The sequence below is a fragment of the Triticum aestivum genome, chromosome 6D (assembly GCF_018294505.1).
Source record: "Triticum aestivum cultivar Chinese Spring chromosome 6D, IWGSC CS RefSeq v2.1, whole genome shotgun sequence".
Classification (NCBI taxonomy): domain Eukaryota; kingdom Viridiplantae; phylum Streptophyta; class Magnoliopsida; order Poales; family Poaceae; genus Triticum; species Triticum aestivum.
The window spans coordinates 388,411,973-388,421,653 of NC_057811.1; positions in this window are offsets into that span (position 1 = coordinate 388,411,973).

Here is a 9,681-nt window from a genome sequence, read left to right on the forward strand (position 1 = left end):
TTCTTCGAGCACTGTCTAGGGTTTTACTAGCATAATGGATAACATTTAACTTATTATCTACTCTTTGTCCTAGAACAGCACCAACAACATGATCACTAGCATCACACATAATTTCAAAGGGTAGGTTCCAATCAGGTGGTTGAACAATAGGTGTAGAAATCAAGGCTTTCTTAAGTATTTCAAATGCTTCTACACAATCATCATCAAAAGCAAATGGAACATCTTTTTGCAAAAGATTAGTGAGAGGCCTAGAAATTTTTAGAAAAGTTTTTAATAAATCTCTTATAGAAACCAGCATGACCAAGGAAACTTCTTATACCTTTGATATCTTTAGGACACGACATTTTTTCAATAGCATCAACTTTAGCTTTATCAACTTCAATACCTCTTTCAGAGATTTTATGCCCCAAGACAATACATTCATTAACCATAAAGTGGCACTTCTCCCAATTAAAGACAAGATTAGTTTCTTCACATCTCTGCAAAACTCGATCAAGGTTGCTTAAGAAATCATCAAAAGAAGTTCCGTAAACAGAGAAATCATCCATTAAAATCTCAACAATCTTTTCACAAAAGTCAGAGAATATATCAGTCATACATCTTTGAAAAGTAGCAGGTGCATTACATAAACCAAAAGGCATACATCTATAAGAAAAGGTACCGAAAGGGCAAGTAAAAGTAGTTTTTTCTTGATCCTCTTGTGACACAGGTATTTGGGAAAAACCAAAATAACCATCTGGAAAGCAGAAGCGTGTATGTTTTGCTAGTCTTTCTAGCATTTGATCAATAAAAGGTAGAGGATAATGATCTTTCCTAGTAGCTTTGTTTAACTTTCTAAAATCAATAACCATTCTATAGCCTGTGACAATTCGTTGTGGAATCAATTCATTCTTATCATTGGGAACAACAGTAATACCTCCCTTCTTAGGGACACAATGGACATGACTTACCCATCTACAATTAGCAACGTGATAGATTATACCTGCTTCCAGAATCTTTAATATTTCATTTCTTACCACTTCTTTCATCTTAGGATTCAATCTTTGCTGATGATCAACAACCCGTTTAGCATCGGGCTCCATATTAATTTTGTGCTGACATAGAGTGGGACTAATGCCCTTAAGATCATCAAGAGTATATCCAATAGCGGCACGGTGCTTCTTGAGAGTTTTCAACAATTTCTTTTCTCCATGCTCTGAAAGGTTAGGACTAATAATAACAGGAGATATCTTCTTTTTATCAAGATAAGCAAATTTCAAAGTATCAGGTAATTGTTTAAGATCAAACACATGATCACTCTTGGGTGGTAGAGGATCTCCAAGAGTCTCAACAGTCAAATTGTGTTTCAAAACAGGCATTTACTTAAAGAAAACCTCATCTACTTCCCTTTTTTCATTCATGAACATATCATTTTCATGGTCTAGCAAATATTGTTCTAAACAATCAATAGGAGGCACGACAATAGAAGCAAGACCAATAATTTCATATTTACTAGGCAATTCTGTATCATGGGGTTGTCTACAAAATCTTGAGAAATTAAACTCATGAGACACATCCCCAAAACTTACACTAACAGTTTCTTTCTCACAATATATTTTAGCATTAATAGTGTTCAAGAAAGGTCTACCAAATATAATGGGACAAACGTCATCTTGCGGGGAACCGAGAACTAGAAAATTAGTAGGGTATTTTATTTTCCCACACAAGACTTCAACATCTCTAACAATCCCAATTGGTGATATCGTATCTCTATTGGCAAGCTTAATAGTGACAAGAATATCTTCTATTTCAGCAGGTGCAATATCATTCATAATTTCTTGATATAAAGTAAAGGGAATTGCACTCACACTAGCACCCAAATCACATAAGCCATGATAACAATGATCTCCCATTTTAACAGAAACAACAAGCATGCCAACAATAGGTCTATGTTATCTTTATTATCGAGTCTAGTAATTCTAGCAGCTTCATCACAGAAATAAATAACATGCCCATCAATATTATTGACCAAGAGATCTTTAACCATAGCAATACTAGATTCAACTTTAATTTGTTCAGGGGGTGTAGGTGTTCTAGTATAACTCTTAGGAACCACAGCTGAAGCTTGAGAATGTTCCTTTATCCTAACAGGGAAAGGTGGTTTCTCAATATAAGCAGTCGGAATAACATGATCAACATTATAAGTAATAGTTTCCTCTTCAGCTTTAATAGGTTCCACTATTTTTACTTCAATGGGAGGATGATATTTAAGCCACTTATCCTTAGGGAGATAAACATGCGTAGCAAATGATTCACAGAAAGATGCTACTATCTCAGAGTCAAGTCCATATTTAGTGCTAAATTCACAAAAGCATCGGTATCCATAAAAGATTTATAACAATCAAACTTAAGGTTTATCCCTGACTCCTTACCTTTGTCGAGTTCCCAATCTTTAGAGTTGCGTTTAATTCTTTCCAATAAATCCCATTTGAATTCAATAGTCTTCTTCATAAAAGAACCACTACAAGAAGTATCGAGCATGCATTGATCATTACGAGAAAGCCGAGCATAAAAATTATGAATAATAATTTCTCTTGAGAGCTCATGATTGGGGCATTAATATAACATTGACATAAGCCTCCTGCAAGCTTGAGCAATACTTTATCCTTCACGGGGCCAAAAATTATATATATAATTCCGATCACGATGAACCAGATGCATAGGATAAAACTTCTGATGAAATTCCAATTTCAAACAGTTGTAATTCCAAGATCCAATATCATCACATAGCCTATACCATTTTAATGCCTTCTCCTTCAAAGATAAACGGAAGGCCTTCTTCTTGACTTCAACCTCGGGCAAACATGCAAGCTTAAATGATCTACAAACTTCATCCACATAGATTAGATGCATATCAGGATGTAGTGTTCCATCTCCTACATAAGGATTAGCTAGCAGTTTCTCTATCATACCTGAAGGAATTTCATAATAAATATTTTCAGTAGGTTCAATAGGTTGAGGAGCAACTCTTTGTTCTTCCGGTTGGGGTGAAGATACCCCAAATAAGCCCCTCAAAGGATTATTTTCCATAGCAACAAGTGACAGTAAACTTGAGCATACTATATAAATTTTTCCTTACCAAATTCCACTTACCAAAGGCGCTTCACTCCCCGGAAACGGTGCCATCAAAGAGTCTTGATGACCCACAAGTATAGGGTATCTATCGTAGTCCTTTCGATAAGTAAGAGTGTCGAACCCAACAAGGAGCAGAAGGAAATGACAAGCGGTTTTCAGCAAGGTCTTCTCTGCAAGCACTGAAATGATCGGTAATAGATAGTTTTGTGATAAGATAATTCGTAACGGGTAGAAAGTAACAAGTGTAAAAAAGGTGCAGCAAGGTGGCCCAATCCTTTTTGTAGCAAAGGACAAGCCTGCACAAACTCTTATATAAAGCAAATCGCTCCCGAGGACACGTGGGAATTATTGTCAAGTTAGTTTTCATCATGCTCATATGATTCATGTTCTTTACTTTGATAATTTGATATGTGGGTGGACCGGTGCTTGGGTGCTGTCCTTACTTGAACAAGCCTCCCACTTATGATTAACAACTCTCGCAAGCATCCGCAACTACGAAAGAAGAATTAAGATAATTCTAACCATAGCATGAAACATCTGGATACAAATCAGCCCCTTACGAAGCAACACATAAACTAGGATTTAAGCTTCTGTCACTCTAGGAAACCATCATCTACTTATTACTTACCAATGCCTTCCCCTAGGCCCAAATCATGGTGAAGTGTCATGTAGTTGACGTTCACATAACACCACTAGAGGAAAGACAACATACATCTCATCAAAATATCGAACGAATACCTAATTCACATGATTACTTATAACAAGACTTCTCCCATGTCCTCAGGAACAAACGTAACTACTCACAAAGCATATTCATGTTCATAATCAGAGGAGTAATAAATATCATTAAGGATATGAACATATGACCTTCCACCAAATAAACCAACTAGCATCAACTACAAGGAGTAATCAACACTACTAGCAACCCATAGGTACCAACTGAGGTTTTCAGACAAGATCGGATACAAGAGATGAACTAGGGTTTGAGTGGAGATGGTGCTGGTGAAGATGTTGATGAAGATTGACCACCTCTCGATGAGAGGATCATTGGTGATGACGATGGCTTTGATTCCCCCCTCCCAGAGGGAAGTTTCCCCGGCAGAACAGCTCCACCGGAGCCCTAAATTGCTTCTGCCCAGGTTCCGCCTTGAGACGGCGGTGCTTCATTCTGAAAGCTTCTTTCTAATTTTTTCCAGGTCAAAACCCTCCATATAGCATAAGATGGGTACTAGAGACCTGCCGGGGGGCCCACAAGCCCTAGGTGCGCGCCCAGGGGGGTAGGGCGCGCCCCAGGCTTGTGGCCACCTGGTGGGTCCCCCTCTGGTATTTTTTTGCCCAATATTTCATATATATTCCAAAATAATTCTCCATAAATTGTCAGGACTGTTGGAGTTGTGCAGAATAGGTCTCTCAGATTTACTCCTTTCCGGTCCAGAATTCTAGCTGCCGGCATTCTCCCTCTTTGTGTAAACCTTGTAAAATAAGAGAGAAAAGGCAGAAGTATTGTACCATAATTTGTAAACAACTCATAATGCAATAAATATCAACATAAAAGAATGATGCAAAATGGATGTATCACTTCATCACTGGGATTGTCGAAACATGATAACGAGAAAGAAGAACAAAACCGGTTAGGAGTATAAAGGTATAGTGAGCATGGTGATGGCTCAGGAGGATACCGATGCATCCTGGGTTTTGTGAAGTACCACGAGGCAAAGGGAACATCACATGATAACCAAAGTTTCACTCAAATATCATTCATGTGCTCATAGGGATCAATATGGACGTCCATGGTTCTGTTGTCGGTAATTGAACAGATTGTTTTGTTCATGTCTATGAGTTACCATACCAACGGGGTCGCAAGCTTAAGGAAATCATATTACGATGATTGTTAGTAGGACGGGAGTGATGAGAATATATTTATAGATTGTTTCATAAATATTTGAAATAGTTTCGAGATGATCCGGAAGCGTTCCAGGGTCACACGAAGGGTTTCAAAGTTTAACGAGCAATACCGGGTATTACCGATAACTAATATATAGGTGCAAAATGTTTCTGGTGATGTTAAATTATATATAAAAGGGTATAGTAATAATTAGAAGGATTTTATATTAATTTAAATATCAACGGGCCTTAAAAGGCGATGAGGTGGAAGGCTACTTGGTCCACAAGCGCCCATGTGGAGGAGGGGCCCGCCCTTTCCTTGCGGGGGGGGGGGGGGGGGGCTGGGGATCCTACTAGGGGAGGAGTCCAACTCCTCCCCACCCTTTGGCTGGCTCCCAAAGTAAGCTTTCCCTCCTTGGTGGATTCTTCTCCCCCCTCTAATCTATATATATTTAAGGTATTGGCCAGAATTGTACATACAACTTTTGGAGCCTCCTTTGGTCCCATCTAGTTCTAGTTCTAGTTGATCCTAGTTGATCTAATGAAAGCTAGAACTAGTTCTTCTAGTCCTCATAATAATAATCCCAGTGTGGTTCTGATATCCTCCCTCTAATTCTTCGGCGACGATTAGTTCTGGATGGCGAAGTGATGCCGGATCGTGAAGGCTGCACGCTTGCAACCAAGTAGAGAGGTTGTGCTTTCGGTCTTCGGTTCGAAGGACTGTTCGTGGGCGGTTTGTGGCATCATTCATCGACAGTTCGAGGGACTCCAAGTACGATCTACACTGGCACGTTCTTCATCCACTGCAAGTCGGTGACGGTAATGATCATGATCACAACCCATTATGCCTCTTCATATTGATACTGGTTGTGCGTAGGCGCGATTTTTTTGTTTTCTACTATGTTTTCCAATAGTGAGATATCCCATCCCATCAATAATTATTACAAGAACATACCTTGCTTCCTTTATGTTAGTCTTAGGAAGATAAAATCAACTGTAAATATGACGTTCCAAAACATTCACATGTATAAAGCTATATTTGACCTCTCCTATATGCAATGCATGAACGTGTTTGTTGGTGCATTTACAAATAGTGTACCATGTTGTCCAAAATAGCATACGCATACTGTAACCTAAATACCATTGACAGATTGATATAACACACTCATGAGTTCTGACATCGTGGCAAAAGAGGAACAAACTAGTTGAAGCTCCACTAGTTGCCATAACGCATGAACTAGAATATTGAACATATTAAAAGTATATCAAGATAGTTTACCATAAATATAAAAATTTACACAAAGGTAACCATAACTATAGGATCATCTACAATGGATAATTAATAAGGTCTTTATTACAAAAAGTACTTGTAGTGTAAACACTTTGATATGGAACTAATAAAAATTCAACCAGGGTATGATAATGATCAATTGATTCTGGTCTGTAATAAATCCAATGTATATCTAAATTTATCATACATAAGATTATCTGACAACTTTTTCTAGAAGAAAATAAGATCTAATGAACTCGTAATGTTAATGGCATTAGTGTAAGCCAATTCAATGAAGGCAGAGTCCACAACTGTCCACCCATCTTGCCATTGGAAAACAACACATCTTCCCCTGAACCTATGATGGTAAGTTACTAGTGGCAGATTATCTTTTTGAAATGAAGTAATATGAGCACATTAATGCTTGCATGCACTCTCAAGATCGACTTGACTTTTGCGCAATGCATATATGTTAGTAAAGTGGCCCGAACACATGTGTACACACAATCATTTCACTTACTTTTATGTGTGGTACACTTCTTTGTGAGCAATGCATTTATGTTATGAAAGTGGCCCACACACATGCACATGCAATGTCTTAGAACATCTATTATATTATAATTTGAAATTACTTCAGTTATTTAACTATTAGAATGAAGATAGCCTAATGCTATATGTCTCCATGAAACTCCTTATTTGATTTTCTAATTACTTAACTAATGTGGCCCACTTGTGTATCTTTGTTGTCATAGGCCCAAGGGAAAACTATGTTTCTTTACAAACGAGAGGGGCTTAAATTATATGAACTAGGCGAGTTAAACATTGTGAACTAACACAATTTCCTCTAGTCCGACGAGTTTTTTTACTCCCCACAATTTACTAGCTATAAAGAGGAACAAAAATTTGAAGCTCTACTAATTGCCATAAAATATGAAATAAAATATTGAATTTACTAAAAGTATATCAAGATAGTTTAACATAAATATAACAATTTATAAGTTACGAACACACAGGTAACCCTAACTATAGGATCATGTGAAGTTTTATAATTAATAATATTTTTTATTACAAAAAGTACTTCTAGTGTAAACACTTTGATATGGAACTAAAAATTTGCAACCAGGGTACAATAATATTCAATAGATTATGAGAAGTAAAATCCAATGTATATCCAAATTTAACATTCATACGATTATCTGACATCTTTTGGTAGAAGCAAATAAAACATCCACGTAATATATATTAATCAACTCATACTGTTAATGGCATTACTGTAAGCCAATTCAATGTCGGAAGAGTCCACAACTGTCCACCCATATTCCCATTGGAATAACAACACATCTTTCTGGGAAACTACAATGGCAAGTTACTAGTGGCTGATTAGATGCTTAAAATAAAGTAATACGAGAACGCTAACGCTTGCATGCACTCTCAAGATCGACTTGACTTTTGTGCAATGCATATATGTTAGCAAAGTGGCCCACACACATGCATACACACAATCATTGCGCTTACTTTTGATGTGTCGTACACTTGTTTGCGAGCAATGCATGTATGTTAGCAAAGTGGCCTGCACATATGCACAGACAATGTCTTATAATGTCTATTATTTTATAATTTGAGATTAGTTCACTATTAGAATGAAGATAGCCCAATGCTATATGTCTCCATGAAACTCGTTATTTGATTTTCTAACTACTTGAGTAATATGGCCAACTTGTGTATCTTTGTTCTCATAGGCCCAAGGAAAAATATGTTCTTTTTAAAAACTGGATGGGGTTTAAAGTACATGAACTATGTCACTTAAACACTGTGAACTTACAGGGTTTTCTTTAGTCCAACGTGGTTTTTTTGCTCCCCGCAATTTACTTGCCATAAAGAGGAATAACAAGTTGAATCTCTACTAATTTCCATGAAGTATGAACTAAAATATTGAATTTACTAACAGTGTATCAAGACATTTTAACATAAATATAACAAATATTTTTTTGGAACACAGAGGTAGCCCTAACTATAAGATCATGTAAAGTTGGATAATTAATAACATTTTTATTTAAAAAAGTACTTGTAGTATAAACACTTTGATATGTAACTAACAAATAGTATAAGTAATAAATCAATTGTATATCCAAATTCAGAATTCATACGATTATCTGACATCTTTTGGTTGAAGTAAATAAAATCTCCATGTAATATATATTAATCAACTCATATTGTTAATGGTATTACTGTAAGCCAATTCAATGAAGGCAGAGTCTAGAATTGTCTACCCATCTACCCATTGGAGAAACAACACAACTTTCCCAGAAACTACGACGGTAAGTTACTAGTGGTTGATTATATGTTTAAAATAAAGTAATATGAGAACATTAACTCTTGCATCCACTCTCAAGATCTACTTGAATTTTGTCCAATGCATATATGTTATCAAAGTGCCCAACGCACATGCATAAACACAATCATTTCGCTTACTTTTATGTGTGGTACACTTGTTCGTGAGGAATGCATATATGGTAGGAAAGCGGCCTGCACATATTCACAAACAATGTCTTAGAATTTCTATGATTTTGTAATTTGAAATTATTTTAATTATTTAACTATTAGAATGAAGACAGCCCAACACTATATGTATCCATAAATTTCCTTATTTGATTTTCTAACTACTTGACTAATATGGCCCACTTGTGTATCTTTGTTCACATAGTCCCAAGGGAAAAAATGTTGTTTTCAAAAACTAGAGGGGGTTTAAAGTATATGAACTATGTCACTTAAACATGTGAACTTACATGGTTTTCTCTAGTTCGACAAGTTTTTTTATCCCCACAATTTACTTGCCGTCAAGAGGAACAAAGAGTTGAATCTCTACTAATTTCCATTTAGTATGAACTAAAATATGAATGTAGTAAAAGTATATCAAGACATTTTAACATAAATATAAAAATTTAAAAGTTTGGAACACATAGGTATATAACCCTAACTATTAGATCCTATACAGTTGGATAATTAATAATATTTTTTATTACACAAAGTAATTGTAGTGTAAACACTTTGATATGGAACGAAAAAAAATTCATTGAGGGTATACTAATGATCAGTAGATTCTGATAAGTAATAAATCCAATGTATAACCAAATTCAGCATCCATACGACTATCTGGCATCTTTTGGTAGAAGCAGATAAAATCTCCATGTAATATATATTAATCAACTCCTTCTGTTAAATGGCATTAATGTAAGCTAATTCAATGAAGGAAGAGTCCACAGTTGTCCACCCATCTTCCCATTAGATCAGCAACACATCTTCCCCGAAAATTACAACAGTAAGTTACTAGTGGCTGATTATATGTTTAAAATAAATTTATACGAGAACTTTAACCTTTGCATGCACTCTCAAGATTGACTTGACTTTTGTGT